The sequence below is a fragment of the Pezoporus wallicus genome, unplaced genomic scaffold (genome assembly GCF_028554395.1).
Source record: "Pezoporus wallicus isolate ANWC-B61680 ecotype Strahan unplaced genomic scaffold, APGP_CSIRO_Pwel_v1 contig_7351, whole genome shotgun sequence".
Classification (NCBI taxonomy): domain Eukaryota; kingdom Metazoa; phylum Chordata; class Aves; order Psittaciformes; family Psittacidae; genus Pezoporus; species Pezoporus wallicus.
Genome location: NW_026642420.1, coordinates 466,350 through 482,710, shown reverse-complemented (window position 1 = coordinate 482,710; position 16,361 = coordinate 466,350). Strand labels below are relative to the sequence as shown.

General features: G+C 44.0%; 1 protein-coding gene across 5 annotated transcripts in view; it reads left to right on the top strand.

Annotated features, from left to right (window-relative positions):
- The window catches only part of SHROOM3 (shroom family member 3), a 143,829-nt gene that overhangs the window by 73,759 nt on the left and 53,709 nt on the right, over positions 1-16,361 (top strand). The gene's annotated exons all lie outside the window — the stretch shown is intronic.

The window sequence follows — 16,361 nt, the reverse complement described above, 5'->3', positions numbered from 1 at the left end:
TGTTTCAAGGTTAATCCAAGCAGGATTCCTGATGTCTCAGGGCCTAATCTCTAAGAGACATCCTATGGATTACTTGCCTTTATCACCAGACACATTGGTAGGTCCAGGGGGTGTTAGTGATGTCTGTTCCCTTAGAGCGAGGGCAGGATTTGTTCCTGAGGTTGGGGGACCAGCTTGCCTCTTTGCTAGATTGGAAGCACAACCTTTCCAACCAGTTTGTCAGCTCAATTATTTAGAAACCTGCTTGGTTTATGCTATAAAACCCAGCTCCTGCATTGAATGTGGATTGCCAGAGGGCACAGGAACAACGGAATGAGTTGCTTTAAATCTTTTGCATAAACTACAGCAAGCCTTAGAGATGTAAAAAGGAGGTTTCTCTCTAGCTGATAGGTTTATTCTCAGCTGCATTCCTGCCACCCCAGTGGAGGAAACAGGCTGAGCAAATGGGGCAGAATACAGCCCATGAAATGTGGTTAGAATAGTGAGAGCTCAGAGCAAAGGGCAAAACACATTCTGCATGGCTGGGGGATTAAAGTCAAACTGGCAAACAACAGGGGCTTTAACTGCCTGCAGGTCTTTCACCTGACTGTTTTTAAACCTGTTTGGACTCTAACAGAAATGAAGGTGAATTAGAGGGAGATTTTCTTTGAAACCTGGGCTCAAGAGACTTGAAGATGTTAATACTCACCTTGGGCTCAGACCCCCTAATTTTAGTGAGCTGCTCAAAGCCTGGAGACCATGAGGTTTTCCTTACTCACTTTACTCACAAGTATGCAGTTAAAGGCAAGCCCAAAATGCATGATTTACACTTCAGTCTGACTCTGATCTGTCCCAGAGTTTGAAGATTGCTCCACTCATCATTTCATTGCCTTTGTCACTTACAGGGGATGTTCACTGGGTTGCTCACGCAAAAGGGCAGGCTGCCTTCAATTGGGAGTCTAGACTGCAATGCAGAGTGCAGGCAAACCACTCCAGCAATGCGTTTCACAGGCAGTGCTGCCATGAAGGTGATCAGCAGATAGGAAGGCTTACCAAAATAAGCAGTTCCCAAGTGACTCAATCCTGTGCACTGCCAAATATTCTGGTTTGATCCAGCAAAGCTTTTGAGATCATGATCAGCTTTGAGAATGTGAGTAGGTGCACTGCAGTGACGTGGATTACCCCTGTGCTCGTGCGGGGACAGCACTCACAGCCTCGCAGGATCAAGCCTTGGATTGAGGGACCATGTGCTGAAGGAAGAGAGAGGTGGCACTCCTGTCACAGAGTAGCACCCTGGAATTTAGGGCAAAAGCACACTGGGCTTTTTAGTTTAATGCCAGTATGCCTCATGTCCTCAAACTCTGCAAGCCGACATCAACAAAGGAAGCTAAAACCTCTAAAACCAGTTTCTCTCATTTGCTGACAGCAATGTCAGGCACAAACTCAAATTCTTTCTGGGTGTCAGGTAAGTCAAAGACTGTAGAGTGCCCCAGAAGGGGATTCTTGGGGATTTATGTTCCATCAACAAGATGAGTGATAATTAAAGCCTGAACATTTCTGCTAAGCTGGGAAACAAAAAAGGACCGTCTTAATTCCTTAAATTCCTCATGCCAGGCTGTAAAATATATCCCATTCATGCCTGTGTCTTGCTGCTTGTTCTCTCTGTGTCTCTTTCTTCAGCATTCAGCCACCTGTTTGTAACCAGTGTCCTGCAGGTTCTCAGGGCAGCTTTCTTCTCGGCTCTCTCTGCCCTTGGCGTTGTTGCTTTGACACTGAAGCCTTGTTGTCTGCCAGAGGCAGTACATTAGAGCTCCCTGCCTTGCCCAGCTCCCATAACTTCATTCCTGGAAAGTTTCTGAGTTTCCTGGGTGATAAAACATGAGCAACATTTGCTCTGGCCTAGATCATTTCTGAAGGCATTCAGCCCTGTTTTGTTATGAAGGTTACTCAGGGTGGGTGGTGGGGCATGAGAATTCCCAGGGATAGCAATTCCTGAGAAGTGTCAGGAAGTCTCTGCCTGCACCTTTTACTCTACGGGATTGTTTTGATCAGGTTTTGAGTGGATGCTGAAAAACACATCTGAAAAGCTGGAGGAAAAGAGACACCCACGGAACAAATCAGCATGTTCCAGGATTGCCTGTGACTGCCTACCCTCAGCCCTCACCAAAGAGGGGGGGGAAAGGAGGAAAATTAAAAAATTCCAAGCCCCAGCTCTGTATGTGTAGCAGCTGTCAAACTATCACAGATTCCTACTATTATAGCTTGGGTTAGAATAATGTAATAGTGGAGTGTTTGTTAGGCTTGTAAAAACCTCCAGTTATCCTCTGGAGACCAAGCTAATGAATTAAGCAGGACTGTGTTTAAAACTGTTAAAAAAAACCATAAAATGACCCCAAAATACCCACCCAGTAAGTAACTGTGGCAAGTTGTGGGTTGACTGCATGAAATATTTTGTTTTGTTTTTTTTCTTTGCTCTGCATTATTTATCTCTTTAAAATTAATACTGTATGCATGATGGGTAGCTTGTCAAAGGTGGCTTTACAGAGACTTATAGGGCAAGTTCACTAACAGTTCTCAAACAATTACTTTGGAGTCTGATTCTGTTCTCATTGATTCTGGAATAAATGGGAAATAATTGTGTGCACTGCATGTCTGTCTGCCTACGGAATAATACGACCTTGAATGTCTCATCTTTGTGTCACAGGTACTCTCAGTCATTTTATCTGTTTTTTACTACATTTACTGTGCAGAAGGATCTTCTGCTAGCATTGATGTATTGGCTTCCGTGGTGACATGCTGCATGTCTGCTCCCAGCCTGCTCATGGGAGCAGCATCACTTCCAGTAGAAATTAAAAAGCTTCAGTTTTGAACTTTGGAAATGTTCAGTCTCAGGTCCCATTTTTAAAGAAAATAATAATTAAAAAGACCTCCTTAGCAGCTTAAATAAAATACTGGAACTGAACCAAAGCCCTAGTTTTGACAATCTTCAGACTTGGAGGAGGCTCTGAAACTTTCATTTTCACTTTTTTAGTCTTGTAAATATTATCTGTCTGTAACCAACAGTCTATCATTGGTAACATGGGTGGGTCTGGCAGTCCCGAACCCACCAAACAAACCACACACAGCGGCTGGATCTCTTGTGACAGAGATCTGACCCCTCAACCCTTTTGGAAGTGGGGGAAATTTGGAGACTAAAATCCAAAATACTTCCATCCTAGGTGGCTTGCTAAAAGACCCAGAAGCCTGGGGTTTATTATGAGATGTTATGTCACACATTTCGTCACAGTTTATCTGCCCAGAGAGAAGAGGTAGGCCACCATGAGAGATGTTTCCAGACCAAACCTGGTAACTAATTAGCAGTCTCCACAGAACAGTGTGGTGTCATTTCCCAGGCCCACCTAGTCGGATGGCGCTGGCTTTCTTCATGAGAATAATCAACATATTTGCTCAAAACAAAGCATTTACTTTTTGTTTGTAACTTCATTTCCTCTCAGAAACACATGAAAACTTTATAACAGGATCATTTAGAGCCAGATCTCATCATGCATGTTGACTTTGCCTTCCATGAACCTTTCCAGCACATTGGCAGCTCCTGCCATCGGGGCTGAAGGTCATTCTGCAGCATCTCTGCCATCAGGAAACAGGAAGGTTCAAGCTAATATTATGCCAAATTAACAGACAGGGGTTTAATGGAACATCATTTATGTATGAGTACTCACAAAAGGAATCCTGGTCCTGCTTCAAGGAAAGCTCTTGGGCTTGCACTTAGAGGCTAATGCATATCACTGACAAGTGCTTTCCTGTGTTGTGTCTTGGAAGTGATGAATGCCAAGTTGCCTTCATTTTCCCCCAAACCTGCTTTAAACATAAAAAAAAAAAGAAGGGGCTGTAACAGGTAACTTCTCCTGTGTAAGTTTTGTCATAGTGGCAGTAAGGCAGACTGAAGACAGCCATCAAAGAAATCTTGGTAGCGGTTTTACACTGTGATATCCAATGAACTGGTGAAGAACTTACATGATGTGACACTGGGAAGCTTCACATTTCATTATTAAAGCTCTCCAAGAGGTGAAGGAGTTTGCAAAGCTCTCTCAGTATCACTGTTTTAAACAAAATGCATCACCCAAGTAGATAGCTCTGCAGGAGAAGGATTTATGTGAGGTCTGGTGACTAAAGGCAACTCTGGTTCTGATCTTTGGAAGTAACAAGTTCTTTGCCACTGAGATGCCCTCCTTGAGAAATCATTTTGCCTCCAAAAAACCAGGATTTTACTGTGCTACTGATGGAAGGAGGTAGAATGTTAGATGGGAATCTTTGTGCCCTCTCAGCAAACACTTGGTTTTCTTTTAGAAGCAAAAATGCCATTTTCCATTTGGTTACGGTTTGTGAGTCTTCAAACCTGGTTTGCTGAGCAGATCCCTGTACAAAGCAAGGTGGGTCACTGTCCTTTTCAGACAAACAACTTAGCCACCTGCGTTGAGGAGAGCATGTAAGCCTCTGTGTAAGTCATCTTATAGTGGACTTCACATCATGCTGCAGATGAAGCATGTGCACAGGATGTAGGGATGTGGTCCATGGCCAGTGCCAGCTTCAAGCACCTTCCCCAGTTAGGGTTCAAAAGCAGAAGCTGATAGTTCTTTCCATGTTCAGGATGACTGTGAGGTTCATAAGAAAAGATCATACTCCTATTCTATGCTGTCTCAAAATCAGAAATGGGACTTCTCTACACAAGGATCCTGAGTGCTGGTCAAGATGGGTAACTGAATGAAGAGTTGTGTTAAGTAACAGAAAGGTTTCAGCTGCATGTAAAATACTGACAAAGGTGCTCACTGACATATTTGCCTAAGTAGAATGCACTTCTGAAAAAGAGATGACACAGCATTTATAAGAGGTCATGGTCTCTTTCTCTTACCATGAGAAGTGTCTGAATCAGAGCCTGACCGTGTGTTCTGCAGGCAGAATAATTTGGATTAAGAAGCTAAATGCAGCTTTTATTTTGCAGTAAAAGGATATTTACACTGCCTTGAGATGTTCTGCCTCTTTTCTATGGTTGGAGGGCCTTTGCTTCCATCATTGGTAACTAGCTTTAGTTAATTCCTTGGAGTCATATAATGCCTTTCCTGGTCATGTCTTGTGTATCAAGATCCACACTTTATTTTCAGCATCATGGTTACCTTAGCCACTGCTTCTTAGATGTGCCATTCCTGGAGACATTCAAGGACAGGCTGGATGTGGTGCTGAACAACATGATCTTGTTGAAGATGTCCCTGCTTATTGTAAGGGGATTGGACTAAATGACCTTTGAAGGTCCCTTCCAACCCAAACTATTCCATGATTCTTACTTGACATCATAAGGGCTTCTCAACTATTTCAGAAATGATGCTCAATGAACTTTAAAGAACAGCATGTGCTCAGAGATGCCCAATATTAGCATTACCCTGCCCACCTACCTGAATTGAAGCCAGTGGCAGAGAGAGATCCTGCTTTTCCTCCCACATTTTAAGAAAGCTTGCAAATTCTGACCATAGAGCACAAGTTACAGGACATTTCATTTCCCTTTCAGGAGTGCTGTTCACAAGGGTTTACATTTGAGATATGAGATGTGAATCAATACCCTTCCATTTCTGCCTTGTCATGTCTTGTTGTTTAATTGCAGCATTACACAAAGCCCCTGTGTGTGTTGTGTGTGGACAGATGATGTTAATACAATCAAGACATATTCTAAGGCAAAGTCTAATGCCTACAGTGTTTGAGGAGAGCTCACCCAGCAAACCGTCTTTCTGTGAAGTAGTGGCAAGGCCACAGTTGGCATCCATGGTCATTGTTAATCCCGGGTGTAGCTGCTTTTAGCATTAACAGGTTCAGAGGAGGGAGGACCCACACTTGGTAATTTGGCAGAGCAATTGTCTGCCTGGCAGTCTAGTGAACAAATGTAATTAAAAACATTCCTGTCTCCAGCACAAGGCTTGTGAATCTGTCTTGGCTGTCTGTAATTAGTGATGCTGAGTGGACATATTGGTTTTGGAATAAGATTATTGGTACTTCCCTTGCTTATGGTCTTACTGTTTTCATAGAATCACAGACTGGTTTTGGTTCAAAGGGACCTTAAAGTTCATCCAGTTCCAGCTCCCTGCCATGGGCAGGGACACCTTCCATGAGACCCCGTTGCTCCAAGCCCCATCCAGCCTAACCTTGAACACTGCCAAGGATGGGGCAGCCACAGCTTCTCTGGGCAACCTGTGCCAGAGCCTCACCACCCTCATAGGGAAGAGCTTCTGCCTAAGAGCTCATCTCAGTCTCCCCTGTCAGGTTAAAATCATTCCCCCTTGTCCTGTCCCTACAGACCTTTGTAAAAAGCCCCTCTCCAGCTTTCTTGTTGGCCCCTTTAGGCACTGGAAGCTGCCCTAACATTCCCTTAAGCCTTCTCTTCTCCAGGGTGAACAAGCCTAGCTCTTTCAGCCTGTCTCCCTAGCAGAGGTGCTCCAGCCCTCGGAGCATCTTCATGGCTTTATGGCAGAATGTTCCCTGGGACATCCGGAGGAGTTCAATATCAAAAGTGATTACGGAAGGAGCAGAGCAGGAAGCAATGTAAGCAGGTTTAAGATCAAAGGAGAGCAGTGTCCTGCTGCTTATATACTCTTTAAAAAAACACTCTGAATTTCGGCACCTCTTTAATGAAGCTCAAGGTAGACTGATCTCCTGTTACTGATATAATGAGAAGACATAGACCCCTTGCATGAGGAGGGGAAAAGAACCATAAATTTAGCAAATACACACTGTCCCAGGACATCAAGAGGGCAGGGCAAAGCTCACTGCCCAGAGAGCCCTGTTAACCATCCTAACCCTCACCTACAGGCCAAGCTTTCAATCAAAAGGGATCGTTTTCTTTTTCCTTCTTTTCCACAACCATGTGAATGGCTGAGCAGGACTCTTTGAAGTAAGTGGTGTCTGCAGACTGCTCTGTGCTTTTGAAACTCAGGCTGTGAATTTAGCACCTCTTTGTAAAGATCTTTATCTATAAATTAGCAGTGCTTCAGCTTCCCTCTCTATATGACAGGTCAAATGATTCCTTCTTTCTTCAGGGTCTCAAACAGGGGGAGTGGAGCAGAAATGCCCTTATCTTGTAGGAAAACATTGTTTAATTTCATGTGGATGGGTACATAATGGACCTAACTGGGCCACTCTTTTCAGAATATAATAAGGAATGTAATCCTTTTCATAACTGTTTTATAATGTCCTCTATGAGAAAATTAATGATTTGATAAAATGGCATAAAGTATGCATAAAAAGGTTATCGTGTGTGATTCAGCAAGGTGACCTTTTCTCATAACAATTCCCATGTCTGCCTTTCTCTGGGTTTCTTCTTCTCTCTGGTTTCTCTGTCATTTCTGTTGGGGCTCCTTTATTCATTTCATCAAATTCTCCCTGTCCTTTTCATCTCTCTCTTCCTCTCCGGGGCAGGTGACAAGCAGCAGCAGGGGAGGAACAGAGGGACCTGTGTGACAGCAGCTTTTTCCCAGTCATCAACCCTGCAGTATCACTCCATCCAGGGAAGCAAAGGACTTTCCCAGGACTGGTTCTCATGACTAGAGGAGTAAAGGCAGTATCTGAAGAGGCAGTATGTGAGCCCGGGAAGACTAGGCTATTACCCAACCATGGCCTTTAGTTCCCAATGTAAGGGCTGGGTGGAGAGCACCTGTAGGTGTGGTTATGAAACTGGCAGTAAAATGCATTTCCAATCTCTCTTCATGAGTAGTAGAGATCACACACAGGGTAACCGATCAAAACCAGAGAAGATGTGAGAACTGCCGGTATTTCCTCTGTTTCTTTGTATTACCATTTCCAAAGGAGCTGTGGCACCACAGAGAAACTGAAATAGGAGCTTTCATAGTTATTTGAGAGAACGTTTTAAGGCTTTGAAGGAAGTGTCAGTATGAGGCTGGAATATGCCATCACTCTTTTGTGCAAGTCTGTGAGGCAGCACTGATCTGTTTGAGCTCTGACAGCTCAGGATCACTGAAACACAGGGCCTGCCATTAGCTTCACAGCAGATGACTGTGCTTTTCTAAGATGTAACAAACAAGCCAGCTTTTCCATCTTGCATTCCTTCTGCTTTTCCTTCACTGTTTTAGTCACATTGCTTTTCTTTACTCTCATCTCATCAGTTCAGTGACTGCAGCCCTGAGTTACTGCAATGTGAACGTCTAACAAGCTCTGGCTGTCTGACCGCTGGCAAGTGGAGCTCTGTCATTATTACTGCCTGCCTGTTAAAAGGATGAGCAAGGCTGGCTTATTCTCTTTCCCTGCCCCTGACTTGCCATCACATCCTTCAGCGCTGATGGTGAAGGTACTTCACACTCCTCATAGAGAACGGCCTCCTGGCAGAGCGCACAATGCAGACAAATCTGCATGCCCTTAAGAAGATCCTGGCTTTCTGGACTGCATCACAACGGTGCGTACCCCAGCTCCATGGCTTTGCTGCTCCTGTGCAATTTTTACAGTCAGTTTGGCATTTTACTTCCCACTTGGGCACACCAGGTCTTTTGTGAATCATTCCCTGGCAGACTTTTTGCTGTGGCTTCCTCATCTGTCATGAAAACTTTTGTTCCCTTTAGTGACAGTTGGAGGCAGTTCACTGCATCTTGTTTTGTCTGTCTTGTTTTGTGAGGGATTGGACATTCTCAGACCTGGTCAGCTGGGATGCTGCATTTTGCTGTTACCTCTCATTTCTGTTTCTTCTTCTTTTAAGCATGAACCTGTATAGGTCAACACAGTTGAATCTGTTGTGCTGATACAACCAGCTGTGCACAGCAGTTCCAGCCTACTACAAGCCCTCTAGCAGCAGCCTGTGAAGGGTGCTGTCAATGGGATGCTTTGTTTTCTTCCTTTGCCTCATGCTCACTCCCTGCAAAGACTCTGTACAGTCTCCATATTGTTACAAGGCATGTTTCTGTCATTGAATGTCTTGTTATAGATGATAAGTTGATCAGAATAGCATCATATCACACTAGGGGCTTAATTACAGGTGGGCATTGTGTCATTCGGACAAGTCATGTGCTCACTTGGGTTGCATGTTTGATCAGCAATAATATGAAGTACATGATATTTGCTCCTTTTCTGTTGGTCTGTTTATTCAGGGGCTGTGTATGCAACTGAACCCTAAAATCACAGGCTGGTTTGGGTTGGAAGGGACCTTAAAGCTCATCCAGGTCCACCTCCCCACCATGGTCAGGGACACTTTCCACTAGACAAGGTTGCTCAAAGCCCTGTCTAACCTGGTCTAGTAGTTGAAGTACTAGAAACTTCAGAGAGATCTATTTTCCGAACTCCACACTGAATTTTCAATCTTCCAGGTGGAAGACACAGTCTCTTTGCAGAGACACAGAAATGACCATAGTGGAGTGATATATTTTCACCCAACAGGAGTTAGGAACTAATGATACCATGTATGGAGCAGCCTTGCTTTATAAGAACAGCATAGCTTATAATTTAATCTTGACTTTATAGAATTACATGTCACCTTCCTTTTCTGCCAGGGCATTCTGTCTGCTGGTGTCACCATGCTTGGTACACATTGCTCTGAGGTATTTCAGAGGGTGGCCTCTCTGTTCTTGAGAGTGGATTGAGGGCATGCTCTTGTTTTCAGTGGTGCTGAACAAGTATTAAATGGTCATTCTTTCAGAGCTCTGTTGTCATGTAGTCTTGAATTACTCTGTGATTCCTGAAGACCTCACTGTTCAAGTGATTACTTTTCTTGTGGCCCAAGTGATTGGGAATTAAAACAAAACTGCTTGGATTTTCCAAGGTATTTAATATCTATGACAATCCCAAGGAAATCATTGTGAGCTGTAGCTTAGATATACTTGAGCATAGGTATTTTTATTTAGATGTCTAAGATTTTAGGTGTTTTACTAATAAGTCATTCCCTACCAGTTAGAGACTCAGGTGTTTCTCTTTCTTATTTACTTAAACTGTTAAGTGTGACTTCCTCTACTTGGCCTCTTCCAATGTAAATAAACCACAATTTCTTTCTGTGATGGAAGCTAACAAGAGTTTAATTGCATGACAGTACAGGGTGACTGCCATCATACTATCATGGCACCAAAGTTGCAATGCTGATGCAGTTCCTTAGAGACTGATGCTAAAGGAAACAGTTTCTTTCCACTGTACTGAGCTTTGGCCTTGTTTTGCAGGGAGTCAGCCACGTTCTTATTGTTTTCCTTTCCTATTCTTGAGCTCACATCTCCCACCTGCAGATGAGCAGCCCAGGAGCGGTAATTGTTTATTGGCAAGCATGTAATGCTGAACACCTCTGTGGTGCCCAGAGCATGGGGCCAACTCTTCCATGTGATGCCTGGGAAGAAGAGGAGGATTTATTCCCAGCCACGCCTTGTTGTACTGCCTGGGATGGTATTGGCGGGAAGAAAGCCTTCAAGCCAGGCTTCACCAAGTAATGCTGGGAGCAGAAGAAACCCTTTCTGGGAACAGAAAGAAACCCTTGACATTTGGCACTTGCCAAATTCTCCATCCCTCAGTTTGGAGAAATGGCTGAGCAAATTCTATTCTCCCTAATTTCATCAATAACGTTCAACCACACGATTTGTACCTGGCATTGTTTTCATAAGCACAGTGGAAGGTTTATTTAGACCCGATGACTGGCAGATGGTGACTTGATCTATATAGGGGAAGCAGAACTTCATCCGACTGTAAAAGGAAATGGAGGCACTTCTAAATTTTAGTCTGGAGGTTTTTAAAGTTTAAAAAGTAAATGTTAATTTAAGTGTGCCTGTTCACATATGGTAAGTGTAGTTCTCATTTCAGGAAGTAACTGGTAAGATGTCTCATAAAGGACTAATAACAGGTCAGAGAAGATAGAGTCATCATTCTCTGAAGAAGCTCCGTGTCTCAGAGCAGGTATGAACAGTAACTCCCAGCAGTGCATGACACAGACTTTACCACAGGCTTGTTCCTGTTTATTCTAAATGGTAACCCACAGGATTCTAGTTCTTGAGAGAGACTTATATGAGCTCAGGCTGTGCTGAGACAGTGATGAAACAGACTGCCCTAGGGGATCACACAGGACAGCAAATCAATTCATTCCACCAGCATCTTGAAAATGTCTCAGACCAAGTTCATTGCTGGAGAGCAGACTGAAGTAATGTGATTCAGTGGTTACATACTGCTGGTCAGTGGCAAGTCAAATCTCCTATAACAACATACTTGACCTACAAACCTGGTAATGATAATTTGTGGGTCTGAATCCACCTTTACTAGTTGAGTTTTTCACTTCTGTGGCTTGTAGCTGAACTGCGCTCCCATTGCTAAATCGTTCACAGTCAAGGTTCCCTTTTTGTTTTTATTGGTTTGCATAGTGGTTACTTGTGAAACAGCATGTGAAAGAAATTGGATTATTCTTCTTACCAAGACTTTGAGGGATCCCAAGTGTATTTTGGCATTCAGACCTTTTAAATTCAGCAAGCCTCAGGCACTTGTCTTTCCCTATTTATTAAGTAATATTATTTCTTTCAAGAAACAAATTAGAGTTGACTTGAGCTCTTGTGACAGAGTTAGGGTCCATGTATACATGGGGCAAGTGAGATCAGCTCTTGCCTTTTGCCAGAATTAGATCTGAATCAGAAGCCTCACACTCCTGATACCTTTCCAAGCATTTTTCTTTGTTTTATCTCACACCATTCAAACCTTTTCTCTCTGTTTCTGGGTGACATCATGGTGACCCTGGTGGTCAGGGTGCTAGGATCCTGCCAAAAGCTACTTATGGTGTGGTGACCTCATTGCCATGAGCTTACATCAGGCTTGTGCAAGCTGTATTTAATTACTAGCTGATAAGAGCCAGCGCTCCTAACACACTCTTACGTTAGATTACAGACCTCTTAGGGAGTTCAGTGGAGAGGGTGGAAGAGGTGGCAGCAGCAAAAACATACTTCTAAAGTAGAATAGCAATTAGGCAAAGCAAACCAAAAGGGAATGTTACATGTGGTAACATTATACGGTGTGTATAATAAACATGAAAGTGAGCCCACAGAGGTTATGATGCAGTTGAGAAGGTGTCTATATTAGATAAAGTTTCAGAAGTTTTCACCAGCAGGACACAGGTTGTGGACTCTCAGAGGGTTTATAGGAGGCAGCTTTGCCTGGGAGCAGCTTCCTCTGTGGCTGTCCCAAACAAGTGGCTGTGTCTTAGAACTGTTGGAGGCTGAGTACTGTGATGGGGCTGTTTGCAGACCTGTATCTTTCTTTCTGCCCTATGACTCAAGGGGTAAGGATGGGACATATTTTCTGTGCTTGGGTGGTTTTGTCTTTCTCTACTGGTTTCCCTGAGCTTTGCCAGTAATTCAGTGTAAATCATCCCTCATTGAAACAGGGAGAAACAACTGAAAGCCACCTCTCATTAAATGTTAGGCTACTGACTTGCACATAACAATGCAAACAAAAACTCCATTTGTTTCTTAAACGTTCACAAAGCCACTAAAGCAAGAGTGACCAGTGACCTAGAAATACAGCAGCTGCATCTCTGGCAATCACTAAAATAGCTTCTCAGTGACCTAATTTCTCCGACCAGTGGGCATCACGCTGCACAAGCATGAATCCTTCCTAGTAAACTAATCAACTTCTTCCCACTGAGGATTTGGGGAGGTTGCAAATGAATTGGTACACTGGGAGGAGCTGTGAGGTTTATAACTTCTGATTCATCTGACTAAGTCCCAATTTTCAGACTCAGGCCAAATTAGCCAGGACACATTAAAACCACAGACACACGAGCTGCTGGATGTTTTGGGAAATGCGACCTAGCGTCTGTTGTTTAATCCCAAAGCTTCTGTGCAGTTTGCTTTTCCAATCCCACAAATATCCCAAGGGAGTGTGCACTGTAGGCTTTCAAGGTGCAAAATCCACATAAAAGCCTACCCTGATTTTCAGACTTTGAGGCAGTTTCTCAGTGTTTCCTCCCACTTAGCCTGCAGTTTGCAGCAATGATGGAGCATGGAGCAGAACAGAAGTTGCTATGCTAGCCCTGTCATCTGTACACTGATGTCTCCGATTTCCATTCTGCATCTCTGTTAGCCTTGGTAATAGCCTTCCTTTTTTACACATAGCTCTTAGCCTGACCTTATCTCTGTACTTAACAGTATGATATGTTAGACACTCACTTAGGAAGCCCCTGAAGAAGCTGTTCATCCCAACTGGCACACCAGAGGTTAGACACTATTACATGTAAACCCTTTGCAACTCTCTCCCAGAAGTTCATTTTGTTTTAATTATCTTTCTTGCTTTCCCATTTTGATTTATGTAGAGCAACACTGACATCCATTGGCTTATTAAGCTAATCATAAGTGCTGTACACACAACAGGTATTTACTCAAGGTGGGGGGCTTTACAGGAGACCTCCAGCTTCTCATTTAGGAGATGCTTGCTCTCCAAAACACCAGCCTCATTCCTCCTGTAGCAACCTTTTTGAACCCTCGCTTCAGATACTTAGCCTTGTGAAAAAAAAACAGCAGTGAATGAAAGACCTAAAGCCTCAAACAGGGTGACTAAACCCAAACCAAACCAAACCAAATTATTTTTCTGAGTGGGAGATGTGGAAGATTCTGATTTCATTCCAAAGAACCTAAAAACAATTCGGTTTACTTTTAACCTTGTCAGTGAATCAGTAGACGTTTCCCGCAGATGTTCCATTGAACAGAACCAGTGTCTGTAGTAAATTTTTGACCCATTGAAATCCCATTTCAAGGTCAAAGAAAATGGCTTTGAGGAGGATTGAACTCACAAGCCTGTGGGCCCGTTTTCATTGCCTCAAGGCACAGTGCACCTGTTGCTGTTTGTATCTGCAATGGGGTGCAGCTTCTCCCTCATGACTGAGACAACCTGAACTTTAACCAGCAAGGTCAGCACAGGGTTTTTCCCTTCCAGCATCACCAGAGATAGAGGGGAAAAGAAGTTATGCTGATTCATGTTGTCTGATTTAGAGTCTAGTTCATAGCTCTTAATTAGAAGGGAAAGTGTTAAGTGCTATGCATCCTTCTTTGGAGCAATAATAAGTGAGGAGGGGAGCCAGAAGTACTCAGCATAAGGTCTTCAGTTCAACAATCTTGAATCAGGCATCATGTCCACAGCACCTGAGAAGAGAGATCTTTCCTTTGTTTAGATCATCTCCAGCAGGAGAGCCCAAGTGGTGCTCAGTGTATCAGAGAATTGCAGACTGCACTTTGTGGATGAGTGGACAGTGAGCAATAGGGAAACTCATGGAGAATCTTTGCCTCCTGTCATAGAATTATAGAATCCCTCCAAAATGCCACATGCTGGAAAATGCTTTTGTCTATCTGATGTGATTTTAGCCCTCGAAGTATCTCTCCTTTGCTTGCCTGTCTCTTGCATTGCCACTTTGTATGGTCTCACAGCTTGCAAATCTTTCTGCTGGGTATTTTAGATATGCATCTTAAACAGCTCAATCCAGAGAGACTGTTACCTTTCTGATCTGTCTCTGATCTACTCTGTTTTCTACCTGCTGGACTTTGAGGACTTCTTTGCGGAGATATCTGGATGGTTTCCTTGCTTTCCCACCTCCCTCTGAAGTGCTTTTATGCCTCTCCATGGATGCGTGTCTGTAGCAAATGCCAGTGCATTGTTGCTATGCTTTCCAGGACTGAAAGAAGAGCACATAATTTCTTTTTTTCAGGTCTCTCTCTTTTCTGGCTGATTTCCCTCTCTGTCACACAGAGTTGCTTTGCAAGTCAGCCACGTACAGCATTTGGGTTTGCAGGGCCTGACCTTCCCGAGCCATAACTGAACACTGGAATTTCCCTGGGTGTTGACTTTCTGATGCCTGTTGAGTTCCTTTTCTCATTCCTGCAGTGTGTGGTTTCGCAAGGAGTGGCTGGCTCTTGGCTCAAGTTTCTCTGACTATACTTCGCATACATTTTTCATGATCAGGGAAGACCAAACAGTGGACAAAATCCTGCTGTTTGCAGACAACAAGAAATAACGTTGTGCTAATGGACATTTGCATAAGAGATAAGAAAACAGCCCCATTCATACCCTTCTGTGACAGTGCTGGGTCTTAAACTGCTTTGAAATTTGAGGTGGGTTGTTGCTCAATTACATAAAGCAACCAGCATTGCCAAAGATTTTTGCAGGCTGCAGGTGCGCTGTCCCCGATCAGCCTGCAGCAGGGGGGAGGATGAGGACAGCATTCCTGCCACTGCTGCAAAGCTCCCGGAGTCCTGCGGGAAACTACAGCCGGCTTATGGCTGTCTGTGGTACAGGTTTCAGAGGATGGAAATGAGCACCTCTGCTCTGGAGACAGGCTGAGAGAGCTGGGCTTGGTCAGTCTGGAGAAGAGAAGGCTCCAGGGGGACCTTAGAGCAGCTTCCAGTGCCTAAAGGGTCTACAGGAAACCTGGAGAGTGGCTTTGGACAAGGGCCTGGAGGGCTAGGACAAGGGGGAGTGGAATGGCTTTAACCTGACAGAGGGGAGATTGAGATGAGATCTGAGGAAGAAGTTCTTCCCTGTGAGGGTGGTGAGGCCCTGGCACAGGGTTCTGTTCACAGAAGCTGTGGCTGCCCCATCCCTGACAGTGTTCAAGGCCAGGCTGGACAGGGCTTGGAGCAACCTGCTCTAGTGGAAGGTGTCCCTGCCTGTGGCAGGGGGTTGGTACTGAGTGATCTTTAAGGTCCCTTCCAATTCTAACCATTCTAGGACTCCGTAATTCTATGAAAATACTGTATTTGTGCTCCTGAGTAGGCTTAGCCCCATTCTTACCCATAAAATAAGGATGACTTAGCAACAAGTAAAAATCAAAATGTTTTTTGGTAATGAATAAGCCAAAAGGTGGTCTTCTTTCTAGGGAAAAATATTGTCATTTCACTGAAAAACAGTACCATTGGATATACAGTCCTGTACACGGCAAAGACTGCACCAACCAGTTTTTACACCTGGGAGACCTGCATTTATTCAGTCTTTCTGGTGAAGACAAACAGAGTTATCCTTCTTGAGTGTGCTTGTGGCCTGCAATGAAAGGAAGGCTTTCATTCCCAGTACTAAGAGGACCCAGAGTTGATGCTCTCCTACCACATAGGGACCTTGTTCTGCCTGTTTGTCCCTAATTAATAACATCCTGTGCTGATTACCTGTGACACACAGCAGCTTCCCACTCAGGTACTTTACTTTCCTTGTGCTGCTACACCAGACTGGGGAAAAGCAGTAGATTTAAGGCAGTAAGGAAGCTGCCTCTTAGAAAACGATCTCTTCCGTGTGATTCTGCTAAGAGCTACTTTAGGACTTGTGTGGTGTCTAAGGTGGAGTGATATGGCCCATTTCTCTGCCACGCCTGGGATACCGCCATGGTTATGGAGTCCCTGCCGTGGGCT